The 16610-nt window shown below is 39.7% G+C and overlaps 1 long non-coding RNA gene across 1 annotated transcript in view; it reads left to right on the top strand.

The window, feature by feature from the left end:
* LOC110355560 (uncharacterized) overlaps positions 1 to 16610 on the top strand; it is a 51178-nt gene that overhangs the window by 9943 nt on the left and 24625 nt on the right. Inside the window, exons 3-4 of the long non-coding RNA XR_002408312.2 lie at positions 4200 to 4306; positions 15309 to 15448. This is a non-coding gene — a long non-coding RNA (uncharacterized LOC110355560). The remainder of the gene's footprint in view (positions 1 to 4199; positions 4307 to 15308; positions 15449 to 16610) is intronic.

Consider the following 16610-nt stretch of genomic DNA (forward strand, 5'->3'; position numbering starts at 1 on the left):
TGATGTTGAAATACACTGAAATGAATCATTTTCAGATAGTTTTTGTACTTTGCCTATATACTTTAGAAAAGTAAATAATCTAAATGCATTCCCCATCCCTGTCAGCAGTAAGAGTGACATCACATAAAGGGAATGTACACAATGCTGAAAGTGTCCTGCTGGTTTGTATTAGCTTCCCTGGTCAGGAACACCCTGTGAAGCACTAGTTAAGCTTTACCAGTTTGAAAATAGACAGATAGCCTCTGTGAACAAAGAGCAAACAAAGCATTCACTGGGGAGAGAAGCTTCCCTGCACCCAGCAAAGAGAGAAAAGCTGTTAGGAACATTTAAAAGGTGGATGCATAGTCATTTCTCTTCAGACGCAAATTGGTCAGTGCTCTTTTGGTACGAATTTAACCCCTCCTCCTCCTCCAAAAGAGTAACATGGTAAGGAGCAGAATGAGAGATAAAAGAAATGAAAGTTATTATAAACAGTTTTTCTAAACGAACCCCTTAATCCAGATCAATGTTGACACACTTCCCAAAAGAGGTGGGCAAACTGACCTGGAAAACTTGGGAGAAAGTGGGTCCTGTAGGCAAGGTGGGGAAAATAAATGTTCTTGTGTGTATAGAACAAACGGCCGGCCTGAGAATGGAGCGTTCTCACAAGGTTTCTGTGGGACTTTGCTGGGGGTTCTCTGCAGCTGCTGTTACACCAGTGTGAGCAATAAAAACACCTGTATCTTGTTATTAGTTGAAAAAAGTTCATTTTTTGAGGATGGACTTGAAAACCCCTGTGCTGAGAAGAGAGCGTGGGGTGGCATTTCTTCCCTTGATACCAATTCAGCTTCTGATATTGCCAGTAACAGCTGCATGTATAACTGTGGAGCTGCTATAAACTAAATGAAAGGCAACTTCCATGGGTTTTCCTTTTCCTTCCTGAAGTCCAGCAGCTATACAATCCCTTCTGAAATATATGTATGCCATAATAGAACCTAGTTCTATTTTTATTTCATGAGGTGCTGTTTGAATTACATAGCCAAAAGCACCTTCTTTTAAGTCCCTTATGGAATTCCTTCTTGAATCCTTTGAAAGATTAACTTTTTTAAAACATAATCTTATCTTAAATTTTTACTTCTTGTGGCAAATGTTTGAGCAACACAGTGTTTGTGTATTGACGGGTGATGAAGGCAATAACAGTTTAATAATAACTTATTTAGTGTGTGTGTTACTTATATCTCTACAGTAGCCAGTTAAAACTGAACTGATGTCCAGCTGCCGGTGATAATAAAGGTAGTAGTACCATTGTAGTTAATCAATGGGTGCTTTGAAAATTGGGGTCCTAGGGAAGATTAGAGCACAGAAAATAATCAAACAAACACCAACAAACACCAACCTTGTATTTGAACTGTGTATGTACCGAAAGATCTCAGCCCTCTAGCAGGAGGTATATTGAGCAGATGGGTTGGCAGGACAGGCAGACAGCTGGTTTTGTCTGGCATACAGGTGTTTAACTTGGCTGCTTGCAGATTAGCTACTAGGTGCCAGATTTTTGAGGGGATCACCTTGTTTAAGAAACAGTGGCTCTTGTCCGTTCCTGTAACAAGTTCAGTGAATGAGCCAGAACCACTGTTTTCGCTTTTTCCATACTCACCTCTTTGACACAGTCCAAATACCCCATTCATCTTCTGCCAGAGCTGGATTTAGACAGAAGAGAAAACAGTCTTTGCAGTTATGGCAATATGGTTTTGCTCTTTCTTATGGTAAAAACACAAGATGAAGCAATACCAGACATTGCTGATGTTCAATACTGAAACTATTGTTCATGTTTTGTCATCCTTCAGATAACCCATTTTGTTTGCTTCTCATAGACTGGCAAACATTACTTGAACTCTGTGTGCCTTTATTTGAAAGAATGTTTTCCAGTAGTTCCAGGATGAGCTAGTACTTGATTGTAAGTATATTGGGATTCAGTGCTGTGAAATGTTGGGGGTTTGTCCAAATGTTGGACTGCAGAAATAGCTGTATAACATCAGCAAAGCCAGTTTGCTCTTTCCCAAGTTGTAGTGAGCCATAAAGTAAATGTACTTTATGCACTGGTAATAGATGCCATCTGAGATTCTTCAACAATGGTGTCAGATATACATGAAATGCTGTCTACTAGAAAACTGTCAAATGCAGAGTTGGTATAAGTAGGTTAAATAAATTTGCCATGAGCATCATATTGTCATTGGTGTACTTCTGATGCTAAGAGTGGTTGCAGCTGGAATGATCTGAGGCTGTTGTTGGAGCCCAAGCCCTCCTGTTGCATTTTTGTCTTGACTGCCCTGTCAAGAGCAATCACTTGTTTGCTTTCGCAACGTCTGTCTTTCCTGTACGGAATCAGATCTGTAAGAAGCTGGGCAACTTCATTTAAATTTCACATAAATTTCTGACCACTGTAAAAGGATATAGTCAAATGTTAATCTGACTTTATTGTCTTTAATCAAGAAATATGAATATATGTAGAATGTAATATTTTATTCTTGCTCCACAACCTAGGCAATTTTTCATTACTTTAAGGTATAAACACTCAAAATGCTATTAAAGTGTGCTTTCTAATACTGTGTTTTATGAATGGAAGTTTGGCAGTCAACTTCCTGAGTGGTGCATTGAAAATGTAATTGCTACCATCAGGATGCACTCGGTCTGAAGAGCTTGTTGCAAACATCTATATTTTGTCTTAAAGAAACTCATGTGAAGACCCTGAGCTTGTCAACTTCATTTTTAGCAATCATTTTTGTTGGCATGAGATTGTGGCAGCAGCCATATTCCATTGACGGGTAGCTCCTAATACATGCATGTGTTTGTGTGCGTGTGATTAAATAAACACATAAATTAACATTCTGTATATACATAAAAAGTTAATTTTGCAGTAAATTTACTAGACATTAAAATTTAAAATAAAGCTACTGGACCATAATGACAGCCTCTCAAGTACTCTATTTCTATGTGTACATTCTTTTTTCGTTGTTGTTGTTTAGAAAGGAGGAGGTATCAGATAATTGTAGAAAAAGGAATGTGTTTATACTTGGGGTGAGCAATCCTGTTATGCTATTTCCAAGTCTGCTTTAATGCAGAGTGTTTTCATTATGTTTCAGAGAGTTGGCAAAAAAGGAAAAGAAAATTGCAGACAGAGCCAAGTAAGAGTGAAATAAAAAATTAATCAAGAGAAGCCCGTGTGTAAAGAAGCATAGTGGAAAAATGAAAAAATTTAATGCGAATAAGTATCTGTGCCAGTCTACCTTTTAGAGACTACTCTGTTTCAAAGGAAGTTCAGTCAGTAGAAAAACAGGGTTATTAAAACTATGAAAAGGGAGTAATTCTTTGAAAGTAATATGAATTTAACTGATGGAAGAACCATGTCCACGGACTGTAGCAAGTTTTATGAACACTAAATATAGTTTGAGAACTTCAAACTGCTCTTTTAACTCTTAAATATCTTGGTTTCTACCGTACACTTGTAAATCATGACAGTACTCCAGTTATGAAACATGTGAATTAGTGGATTTCTCCTAAAAACTGCAATGCTCATTTTGAGAAGTGCTCTGCATATTCATATGTGATATGATTGACTAAACCCTTACCACTTAATTATGTGTCTCGAGAAAGGTTGTGGTACCTCTATACCTGTTATGCAACAGTCCAGCAGTGTTGGAGTATTTAGCTATGACGGATCTGAAGTATTTCAACATCTGCCTTTAGAACAGGCACATAGCTCATAATGACATATGGTGTTTGGGTTGCATTTTAGACAACCACACTGCTTTGTCTGAATTACTCAATCTGCTTATATGATATGCTTAGTTACAGCCGTGTTACTGTGTTTTGTAGGTGTGGTAGGTGTGAAGCTATTAGGTAGTAGCTTACAAATCCAGACCAGTCATTGGAATAACATATGGAACCTGGATGAAGTGGTAAAGGTATTATATGAATGTATTGGGTATTTTTGTGTGGACTTATTAATCTTTGTTTAGTGGGTGGCTATTAGAAATGAAATTTGGAAATACTAAAGTGGGTCTGGACAAATGATCTCCCAAGCTGTTGTTAGGACAGCGTCCTGTCCCCAGCCTGAGTCTGTACAGGTACCGGGCATCAGCAAACCAGGGACTCAAAAGAATCAAAGGGTAATTGTCATTTGAAAAGCAAATTGTAAAATGTTTGGCACCTTCTTTTCATAGCTGGCACTGCAGACTTATCCCGGCGAAGCCCCTCAGAAGACCAGCATGGGAGAGGGAAAGGACAACCAGCTTCTCACCACAGCCAGAGCTTGTGCTCTCAGCCTGAGGTAAATCATGCAAGTTTGCTGCTCAACAGTCATTTTGCTGAGTGCCTCTAAATCAGTTTTTACAGTCATGCCAGTTAGCAAGTTGACAGTCGTGTTAACCTAAAACAGAGAGTGCAAGCTTCACTGTTGTCAGTCATGTGAGGTTGTTCTGGAAGAGATGGTGTGTGCTCCACACTCCCGCTTGGGTACTGCAGCTCCCCATAGACCCCTCACTGACGGCTGAATGCCACCAGTTACACTTCTGAATGTGTCATTACTGCTGGTTTACTGTAGTCACTGATTTATTATGCAACCCTGTGGCTGCACTGTAATCAAAAATACATATGGCTCGAGGGAGACAGGATAGGGAAACCAACATCAGTGCAGGGTGGATTTGAACCGTTAGGTGTTGAGTTGTCACCAAAAATATTTGCCTTCTCTTTAATACACGACACAGTAGATCACCTTCTTACCTTAAGCAAAAAAAAAAAAAAATATATATATATATATATATATAGAATCAAAAGACCTTGTACATTAAAGAATCTCAACAGACTTAAAAGAGGGAAACAAAAGGTCAGTCACATAGAATGTGATATCTGAAACAAGAGCCATGTTAAAAAATTATTAGCTGTTTACTGGCCAAAGAAAACAAGTCTGTGTTAGACCTAACCTGCCCGCTCCTCTCCTGAGGCTCATATACCAACACATGAGAGCTCTACAGTGGAAATTTACATTTAATTATGTGCTGTTTTACTTGGTGATTGTATTCCTCTAACCTTATTGTTTTTCAGCATTCAATATTTTAATGCTGCATCTCAATAAAAGGTACCTAAGGGCACAGTCAGTCAGTCCTGCAAAATGATACAAATATCACTTCCACTTAATGACATCTGGTGTTATTCCCAGTGACTGGCCCAGGAGAAATATATACTTGACCCATGAAGATCTAATTTCATATCTCCACAACAGATACACGAAAAATGTACCAAATATCAGTCATTAACAGTTTCAACTGTAATCTTAATTCTTGATTTTGAACCCATTCATTAATGAATTTATGCTAGCACGGCATTTTTGTGTTTGCACCTTTTTGTGTAAAGTGACACATGACTCAGTTTTCGTAAAAAATAAGAACAGCTTTACAGCCCATTGGACATCTAGTCCAACATCCTGACTCCAAAACTGAAGCAATACAGACAAATCTGTCATGAGACTGTGCAAAACAGCAATACCAAAAACTAGCATAAAACAATTTTGCCACCCAAGGTTTTGGGCCAATGTTAAACACATATGGTACTGAGGAGAAAAGATTGACCTTGCTAAGAGAGCAGAGGAGCTGACAAAAGTTAAGGAGATAATTTTCACCAATAGGTAGAACTCCCAGCAGTGCAGGATCCCTGGTTTGTGCCTCATCAGGCAGAGGGGTGGCTGGAACAACAAGATCGTGGCCAATGGGGTAGACAATAAATTGCACGAAGGAGTTGAAGCAGCTGTAGAAAATTCAGGAGTGCTGAGAACATTATTACTTCAGGAGCCAGATCATACTATATCAGTGTGTTCTGTGTCAGCAAAAGAGACCTGTTGAAAAAAAAAAAAAATCAGGGAAGAATAAGAACTGAGCAAGAATAAATGATACTTCTGCCACATACTCTCCTGTTTTTCAGCTATTTTTAGTTCAGGGAACTTCCTGAACCTCTGGAGGATTTTCTGTAGAGGGACCCCAAAAGATTTATTTTCCAGGAACTTGTTCATACTTGTCACAAACCCACATAAATTTCTCGTATCCATTATATCCTTTAAAAATGAATTTTACTATTGCCTATTGAATGAAGAAACTTTACACTTTTGAAGCTGGCTCTTTGTATCTTCATTTCTATGTGCCTGGTTCTTGCATTGAAAGAGACAGCAGTTATTCTTTATCTAATGCTTTTACGTCAGTAATGATTTGCAGCCTCCTCCACTTTATCCAGTCGGAAGATTCCCAGCCTACCTAGTATTTTTTATATGAAAGTTCTTGCAAATCCTTAATCATCCTTGTTACCTTTCTCAGAACATTTACCAGTTCTAACATATCTTTTTTTTTTTAAGATGAGTGGAACAGAACTGTACATAGTATTTAGGGTGTGGATGAGTCATGTATTTATATGACAGCAAAAAGATACTTCTTGGTTTGTTGTCTATTCATTCCTGATTCCTCTCTCTTAGGCTTTTCTATGTTAATTTATTTTAAGAGCTACATTATTTGAGTGTTTTACAAAGAAAAAAAAAGTAAGAGAAATGGTATTTTGGGTGTACTTTGAAAATCTTGGAGCATGGTGAGACTTAGATATGCTTATTATCCATGTATTCTTCAGAAACCACACAACTTGCTTTCTCGAGGATATAATTTGCTTAAAATTGTGGGTCCAGTTTTCAAACAGGCATCTGTACTTGCATATATGTATTTCCAAGGTCCGTTCATTGATACATACAAATCTTTTGGCAAAATGTTCTTCACTTTCAGCTGAACTGGTTTCTCCCTTAAATAAATGTCATATACATTTTAAACCTCTAGCATTACATAGAAATGTAATGCAGCCTGTAGACATTGTGCTTGGGAAATCTGTTTACTTAATGTTGGCTAACGCGTGGATTATGCAGCTCTCTTATAACATGTTCATTACATCCCATGGGATGTTTGGGAATAGGAAAGCAATATGTTACTCTAATCAGTTCTGTAGGTTTTCTTCCATCATCTCTTTGCTACTACTGGGCACTCTTGGTGAAATCATGTCTATTGCCACTTCCTATGTCATCTTATGTTCCTTTTTGTTTCCCTGATTCTCTCAGACAAACCTTATTTTTATCACGTTACTCGCTTAACTTAAATTGTCTTCAGTGCAGTCATTTCTTCACAGCATGAACATTCAAGCTGGGTTTACCTACTTAGCTAGTTTAAGAGTAATATTTTAGAGATGGAGTAAGGAGTTTGGCAGGCTGAATTGCTGGATTTCCACAGCAAATCACAGCTTTGGCTAGACCTTGACCAGCCCTTAGCAAACCAATTTAGGACTAGTTTGGGGTATGTCTACAATTATGCTCTTTGAAAGTCTGGCCTCTGTTTTAGAGAGTTGACATTTCTTCAGTTGTGAAAACAGAAGAAAATTATCTAGTATTTACCTTGCTCCTTCACATGCCAAACATCTCAAATTGAAATAATTTCTGTATTGTAGTGACTCATTCAGCCAGAGAAACTTAATGTACTTTGCTCACATGAATGTTTTAACCATCATAATATTTTGTGAACTACTTCAGTATTATTAACTCCATTTTACAGCTGAAAAACAGAGATAAAAGTTACTAGAAAGCACACTTTTTGAATTTGGATATTAGTCACTTTGCCAGTGTCACCTAAGAAATTAGGCAATTTTGCGACACATCTTCTGAATCTTGCTTTTCAGTTTTATTTGTGCATTAAACATATTGTTTCAAAATTTAAAAAAAAAAATCTATTTTATTTCACTAACAGTCAGATCTGCCAAGAGCAAATAATACAATACTGACTTCATCATGCTAGTAAATGCTGTGCTCCAGCCGTTTATTTAATAGTGATGTTATTTATAGAAACCTCCTTCATGTGATGTTGTTGCCAGTAACACAGATGTCCCTTGAATGCACTCTATTTTAAATAAAGGTGAAAGGCTAAGGAAAATAAAAAAGAACCCACCTTAAATACTTGAATTAAACAATAACAAGCAGGGTGTAGCCGCTCTGAAACCGTGGCTTGTCGGATGCTTGGGAGAAGGGAAGGGTGGGAAAGCTCACTGCTCACCAGTTCCACAGTCTGGTCAGTAAAAACATCTGACACCAGTGATTGTGGCCCGAGAGATACAGTGAGAACGGACGGTGCTTTCAGCTACTGCCATGAATAGAGTGTCTTGCTAGTATTTGGCATGTAGCCATGAAATAAGCAGTTTTACAGGCCTTAATATACTCAATGTTTGAGAAGTTGTGAATGAAAGCTCGAGAATCGTTACTTGCATGTTTAAAAAAAGAAAGGAAAACAAAGGTTACTGTCTTTAGACTTTTTCCCTCCCCCCACGGAGACTCTGGGGCTCTGCACATAAAGCTTATCCTGAAAGCTGCTTCTTCATGCTCAATTTGCTGTACTTAAACCACACACTGTGATATTTTCAGTGTTAAAAATGAGACTTAGTGGTTGCTATTTACAGAAAATGTTGTCTCTCCCATTTGACACTGGTTTGATAGTAAATAAAATTCACAGGAATGTGGGTAGGACAGAGGCAGAAAAATGCACGTTTTACACACAGATAATCCTCCCGGGAATAACATGAAGTTTTGTTGTCTGGTTTTTGTACTGGTGGTGTTGTTTTGGGTTTTGTTTGTTTTGTTTTGATTAGAAAGCAACAATCTGAAGTTTCTGATAACTAAAACTTTAGGGCCTAAATAATATGTATTTACCTGAAAACAACTTAGTAGAAACTAGAGCCACGCTAGCCCTGGAAAGGAAAATCACATAGACTTCCAGTAACCCACAATCACCCAGAACTTGCTTTCCAACATATGAGGTCACCTGGAACAGGCACTTGATTTTTTGAATTCTGCTTTTATCGGGCTTTATTCATTTAGTTCTAATTCAATAGGAGTTAGAACCTAAGAAAAAAATAGTAGTGCTGTATAAAATCACAGTTGGCTATTTCAGAAGATTCTCCCAAATAACTTCCACTCTGTCTTCTCTAGCTACAAAGAATTTTATTCTGAGAAAAGGGAGTATTTTTCAGAGTGTGTAGCATGGTTGAGTGTCTGCCATAAAGACTGTTCTCTCCTCCAAAAATGATACAAGCAGGTTGTAGTGAGCCGAGGATCTAGACAGAGTTTGTCTGGCCTCATTCAGCGTATGGAAAAAATATTTCATCTCATTTCTTCACAAGCTGACACCACAAAACCATTTCATTTATCTTTCCTGACATGTTGTTGTGTTGCTCGATACTGCATGTAGTCTCCCCTGCCTTTGGAACAAGCTGGTAGGATTAAGCCAATCTCTTTCATTTTCACAGTTACAAGGGAAAATGAGATCATTAAAGAGAAAGTTTACTACCAAATCATTATTGGGCTCCCTGTACAGCAACATCAAGCACACCTGAAGTAAAGAACTTTGTTAAGGCTTGCTAGTCAGATACTATGCAGCTATTTCTGTTGTTTTCTATACCTTGCAGCTTGAGAAAATTAGCAATACTGCAGCTGGCAAAAGTAACACTACTTCCCCACCTGTGTCGTCTTCTAAGCAAAGTGGGAAAAGATCAAACTCCTTTCCAGAGAGAAGCACTAAGAAACCTGCAAGGAAATTAAATATTGCAACTTTTTGTTCCTACAGCTCCCAGTAGGGGGAAAAAGAAAATCTGAAGCTAGTTTAGAGAAGTTTATACAAGTTTCTGGCCTGAATGGTAAATGCAGTGGCATAAAACCTGTGGAACATACTGCTATCTTAGACAGGAGCCAGGTTTTACTTGGACAAGAAGAGATCTGTTCCAGAGTTCAATATTAGTTGAACTGTGAATGTAAAAGAAGAACAAGTTGCATTTCAAAGACTTTCAGAAGATGCAAAAAGCTTGACTTACTGCTTCTTTTTTGTGCGTGTGTCTGTGGTTCTCTTCAATCTGACCCCCCTGTTAGCAACTAAGAATCAAGCAAACCTTTTTTTATGCTAATCCAGCGAATTTTTGCTTGACAGTTTGTTCAAATTGCTGTATAAGGAGCAACTGAGAAAAGAAGTTAGAGACACATCTGAACAAAAAAGTAAATCAATGTTAAGAAAGTTCAGGATATGTAATGATGACAGAGGATGCTGATAAAATGAGAGCAGAAAACCTGCAAGCAGAAGCATGTCCATCACAAATGTGGGGCCAGCAGGGTCTCCCCTCCCATTGGAGTCTACTTTGAAGGTGTTTGAAAATAATTTGACTACATTTCTTATTCTTGTCAAACAACCACAGTTCCCCTGAATTTGCAGCTAGCAAATCCAAGGTCTTTTCAAACGTAGCTTATCAGAACTGGGACTGCTGCTTGTCTGAGGCTGGCTTAGGTAAGTGGCATGGAATTACAGGTCTTCTCTAGTGTCTTTTATCACCTATGGTGAACCAAAGTATCTGTAGATGCTCAGGTATTTGGGTTTCAAAATTAATTCTACAAGCAAGAGTGCCCGTAAAATGTGATCACTGAAACAGTTCTAGAAATGTAATGCAAAGGGGAGAGGAGATGGGTAACCTCTGATAACTGAAATCTAAACTATTGTTAATCAGCCCTGAGTAAGCCATGAGTCACAGCACATCAGAGGTGCCACTGTGGGCCTCAGGAAATCTGAGCTAGTTTCCTGCTCTGCCACAGGTTTCACTCTCTGAAGCTGGGCAAGTAATTTAAGCACTTTTGGCCATGTCCAATATGGGGCTGATAATCGCTGACCTTTTGCTTCTGTTGTCTCTCCACAATAAAAGGCTCCTAAACGATGGCAGTCTGTCACTACAGTGCCTATGCTCCACACAGCCTGATTAAACATTGGGCCCCTTGCACACCGTCGTCTGGAAAAGACCATAACACAGTTCATAAATAATTATGGTTTATAATAGCCCTTTTCTTCCATTCCCAAGGAGAGGACATAACATATTGGGTTAAAAGAACTCTCATCTGGTAATCTTAAAAATGTTCTGAACTGTTCTCTAGTCACCCCAGAAATCAGATGAAGTTGTAAAATCTCTTTCAGCAAGTTGGTGTGATTTTAACATGAATTCAGGTCTGAGCTTGGAAACCCTTCTGAAGAGAGTGCCTTTGAAGAACTACAGTATGAAATGATCTTCTCAAAATTACTACGGGTCTTTCAAGGTTTCAGGTTTTGTTCCAGTATTTATCAATGCTTTTTGGCTTGCTAGAACCTTTCTAGCTTGAATTCACAATTTAAGAGGGGAGGAGAAATTTGACTATTGCAAGTACATTAATGCGAGGTGATTTATTGTGTGTGCTCTGCAAAATGACAGCAATGACTCTCCAAACTGTCCGAGCAAAGGGAGCTGTTTCTGTCAAATACTTATGGCATGACTGGACACACACTCAAACTAAGATCTTTGTTTAGTAAATACCGAATATTCCCTAGTCCTTTATATCCTGTCGTCATTTCCTTTGTACAGCTTGCAGCTGGAGTTTCAAGCCAATGTACAAAAGTCGTTGGTGAGGCAGAGTTTCATGAGTGTGTTTAACCAAGTAACAGAGATCTTTTCTGATGTTATTTCCTCTCAGCAAAGTTCTTGGAGTTCTGTAGCCTCCATCCAAACTAGTCTACACCAACATATTTTTGTATAAGTTATAATCAGTAGATTAATTCATTATCCATTTAAGAGGTATGAATATTCTGTAATACACATATAAATTTATAAATAGAAATATATACATATGTGTATAAATATATTTTTAAATGATGGGGAACTTGGCTGCCATGTAGTCAGTTTGTGGTTCAGGAAAACCACAGGCTCTAGGGTGGAGATAGCCATTGTATTACTTTAGCTACGTTCTCACAGTTTAAGAAGCAGCAGCTCAAAACACTGTGGTCCAGACAGCAACGTACCCACAGTAAAGCAGTTCCTCTGTGTAGGCACATGTGTCTCACCAGGACTCCAAAAAGGGGTGGGTGGAAGGGGATGTTGGTTAATTCACAAGTGGTCACAGGGCCCTGTGTTTTGGGCAGAAATGGGAATGGAAAAAGGTGGAAATTGCGTAGTGGTGAAACTTTGTGATAAGGGACACAGACTGAGCTGCGTGACACAAGGGGACAGCAGGATGACTGTATACCCTAAGTCTTCACATGACTTACTCCGCACTAACATCTATGTATTAAACTGAAATAAGGTCGATTTAGATTAGATACAGGAAGAAATTATTTACCATGAGGGTGGTGAGGCACTGGAACAGGCTGCCCAGAGAAGCTGTGGATGCTCCATCCCTGGGAGTGTTCAAGGCCAGGCTGGACGGGGCTTTGAGCAGCCTGGTCTAGTGGAAGGTGTCTTTTCCAAGCCAAACCACTCTATGTTTTTATGATTCTGTGTGTTGGTTTTCAGTGCAAAGAGGGAAACCAACAATATCACGGAGTGTTTTTGTCTGTTTTGAATTGTGGGCAGAGTGCATAGCTTCTATATTTAAATTTTCCTTTTTTTCCCCCTAATTAATATAAAAATTGATTTTTTTTTTGTCTGTGTGTGGATTTTCTTCTGTTATATTTTCCTCCTCCTGCATGATTCTGCTCTCTCAGTTGAATGTGCAAGTGATTAGCACCAAGCCAGAGGTAATTAATTGAATAGTAAACATCTGTGTTAGGGCTGCTGCCCCTCTCAGTTCACAGAATCACAGAATGTCAGGGATTGGAAGGGACCTGGAAAGCTCACCCAGTCCAATCCCCCCATGGAGCAGGAACACCCAGATGAGGTTACACAGGAAGGTGTCCAGGCAGGTTGGAATGTCTGCAGAGAAGGAGACTCCACAACCTCCCTGGGCAGCCTGGGCCAGTGTCTGGCACCCTCACTGAGAAGAAGTTTCTTCTCAAATTTAAGTGGAACCTCTTGTGTTCCAGTTTGAACCCATCTCATTCTCTTTCTAAGCTCTGTCAGAGGGCTTTGTCTGTGCAGGGCTAGACAGGAGAGGAGTTTAGATGTTCACATCTCTGAGCCAGGAAATTTATTGAAACTATGAGCACCACTCAAGAATGCCACTGAACAACTCTTACAAGGTAGCATGATTCAGCTTGGTGGCCTAGACATGGAAGGCGAGCCATTATTTTCAGTTTTCTGCCTTGTAGAACTTATATGTTCTTCAAAGCCAACAGGCAACACATGCAAATTTTGGAAATATTCAAACTTAGCACCTCCTGGAAGTTGTTCTGTAAATTATGCCAGAAAGACCACAGGAAAAAAGAAAATATCAAACCACTAACAACCCCTTCCCCCCCCCCCCAAATTTAGATGAGGTAGAATTCATGCTCAGTACTCTTGAAAGGCTCCCAGCCGAAGAGTAGCAACCCTGAACAGATAATCTTCATCAGGCAGCATCCTATTTTCCACTCTTACCAACTCAGACTGTTGTGATCCTTCCAGAGATGTTTTTTCTCATTATAATAAAATGGAGCAGCACAGGCTTTTATGAATATGGAAGTCTGAAATTGAAATGGTTCTTTTGACAGGGTAGCAGATGATAAATAACATTATCACACTAAAGGAAGCAATACATGTGCAGTGTCCAGGGTATCAAACCAATGATCAGCTCATTCAGTTTCACATTAACCTCATTAGATTTTGTAAGTGTAAAACCTCTTTTGAAAAATGACTTCAAAACTGAACCTCACTCTAGAGAAAAGGCTGGAATTTGACCTCTTTCTAATAGCTTTAATTTTTTCCCTTTTACTTTAATTCATTATGATGTCGTCAATAAATACAATAACTTGTGTCTTCTGCCAAAATACTTCATAAAATGTTATCTGTCTTCCAGGGGGAGCAGAGTGAGGAGTTCTATTTGTTTAAAAATGAAGTGAATTAAAAAAATAAAGATTAGGTAGAGCATGTATTTTATTATTGGACAATTTTAGAGGCCATGTTAAGAATAAAGAATTGCATTATCGGTCTTCCATGCAAAATGGTTGCTGCCAATTCATTTACACTGCTAATTATCTTGCAGAAATGAAACTGTCTCATGAAGGCTCGTATCCTGGATCACAGCGCGCAGTTTCCCAGTCATATCTGCTTGTGGGAATTGTAGCGCAATATTCCCCCAGGTGCTACAATCGGGTTAGCAGCTCTCCCGGGAGCTCCAGCGTAGACGAGGCTCTGTGGGAGCTGGACAGCTTTCATTCTGTTCACAGCAGATGCCATCCATGCTACGGGAAGGAACTATCTGTTTGTTTTCTCCAGGCAGATTATGAAGTAGGAGCAGATCTGTATAATGGCTTTTCTGCTCCATAGCTCCCCAAGGCTGTTGCTCAGCTGGAACCAAGGGTGTGTGAGTCAGCAGCCTGGCTCTGTCCTTAAGGTGTCAGTATCCTGTACACTATTTGGGCAATACAACTGTAAGATTTTCGCATTCAGCTTTGGGATATATGGTGGTGAACATACTTCACTGCCATTTCCATAATACAGTGTTGTCAGTGTAGCAAGAAAAGTAGCTGTAACAGCACAGATTTTGGGGAGTAATTTTTGTATTTCTTTTATTTATAAGACACATGAGGTTGAGCTCTTTCTGCGTTATCTGGCTCTCCCACCTGTTCCAGCTGCACTAGTAGGGCTCTATTTAGTTTGCAAGGTTCAAGGTCAGCCTGAGATTGGGCTCGGACCATGGTCAAGAAATGTAAACACGTAAAAGGCATGTGATATGGACACACTTGGGAAATGCCATATGGTGTTCTTCCTCCTCCCCATCCTTGCTGGTGAAAGCCCACTGATATTTTTGCATGAGTCCTCTAGGAGAGAGCAGATAAGCACCTAGGCAAAACTGCAGCATAGTGAGGCTCAAGCTCAGATGAGAGTTTATGCCTCATCTAAAAGCCTTAATTGGGCAATGCTTTACATAGGACTGGTGTTTGCAGACTTATTGTGTCTGCCTGTCTTAGGTGAGTCATGAAAAGAAATATCATCTCAGTTCACTGAGAAATGCATCCCAGCTGCTTTAACCTGTTCATAGTGGCTCTTGGGGTATGTCTGCATTGCATAGTAGAGATACCTGTTCTGCTCCAAGCAAGCTTCCTCCAGAGCCAGAAGCAATACAGCTGTGGCAGTGCTGCTTTGAATAAGACTCATTATCATGTGCTGATATGTCTGTGTGGCCATGCCCTGCGCTGCACAACCCCACTGCCTTTTCAGGCAAATGGGATTAACCTTCCAGCAATTGTGTCTTCTGCAGCACAAAGCTTTGCTGTTCTCATGCATTCTTGGGATTTCTCTTAACTTCAGTTTCTGCAAATGCTTCAGCTAATTTTCACCTTTCCTGTCAACAGGAAACAAACTCACGTCCTTCCCACTAGAGAAATCAGCCCTCGTGTTGCTAACAGTGCTGAACTATGGTCATGACGTGGAAGAGTTTGGGATCTCTCAGCAACTCATTTCCAAACAAAATAGAGGCTAACATCTGATTCAGGTATGGTGCAGTGCTCATGTTCTTGCTCTAGAGGTCCTATTCTGAAAGCCCAAAAAGCCCAGCATCATGCAGGATTGCCCTGGAAGCCCCAGTATTTACTGGAAGTGGCTGATTTCAGTCCTTTTCTTTCCACCTTACTGCTTTCCAGAAAGCACCTGCTCTCTGCTAGTGGTGTGTTGTACGAGCTCTACAAAGGGCAAGAGATAAATGTTTCAAACCTATTAGAAGTACAAATTCACAGAAGGTTGATTATTTTTGTTGTTGATGTGGGTTTTTTTCCCAGCTTTACAGAATTCAGCTAGAGTTGTATTGCAGCACACTATTTCCACAGCTGACTGGCTTATTGAAGTGACTCAGTTCCACAACCAGGTCTCCCATGCAGCATGTGACTGGATGGAAGGTACCCCACATATAGAAATTTTCCTTTGAAAAACTGGGCACCCATCTGTAAATTCTGAAAGTTTGAATTTAGTTTGCAATATTGTATTTGTTTTCCCTTGCCTGAAAATTCCCCTGGTAAAAGCAGTGCTTGCTCTTCTCTCCAGCTTCCTCAAGTATAGTGGGAACACACAGGCCGTTAATTGCTCCCAGCTTTCCCCAATCCCTTTGTATTGTACCTCTTGCCACCCTGGTGCATGTGGGTAAGTCACAGAGAGGACCCATAGCCACCTAAGTCAAGGTTAAAATTTCTGTTTGTAGTCAGTGTCTAAGGTAAAGCTCACCCACCTTTTTTCCTTCATTCCTGTCTTTGCTGCTGCTTTGTTTTTTCCACACTTTCAGGTACAGCTCTATGAGAAGCTGGTTTCGGTGTTGATGTAGACTTAACCAGCCTGCATTTGGTCTTGCTCCCACTCTGCATTATTCTTTTTCCTTAGCTGTGATCCTACCGCTGTGTGTGGGCTTGTGTTAGAAACTGAATCACTGACGTGAGACAACAGCTATACAGGTGGGAATGGGGGAAGGAAGAAGGCAGAAACTTGTTAAATTGGCTTCACCAAGTTCTTTTGGAGGACGGACCTTTCTTTTTCCTGTGCGTGGCTTCCTCTCTTTCTCTACCTTTGCCTACCTGAGCAGTCCCACCTGTTACATGTAGATCATGTTTCTGGTAATGAGATCTTCACATCTGTGTGTACAGACGTATGTCATAATGAATGGAGCAAAA

The sequence above is a fragment of the Columba livia genome, chromosome 11 (genome assembly GCF_036013475.1).
Source record: "Columba livia isolate bColLiv1 breed racing homer chromosome 11, bColLiv1.pat.W.v2, whole genome shotgun sequence".
NCBI lineage: Eukaryota > Metazoa > Chordata > Aves > Columbiformes > Columbidae > Columba > Columba livia.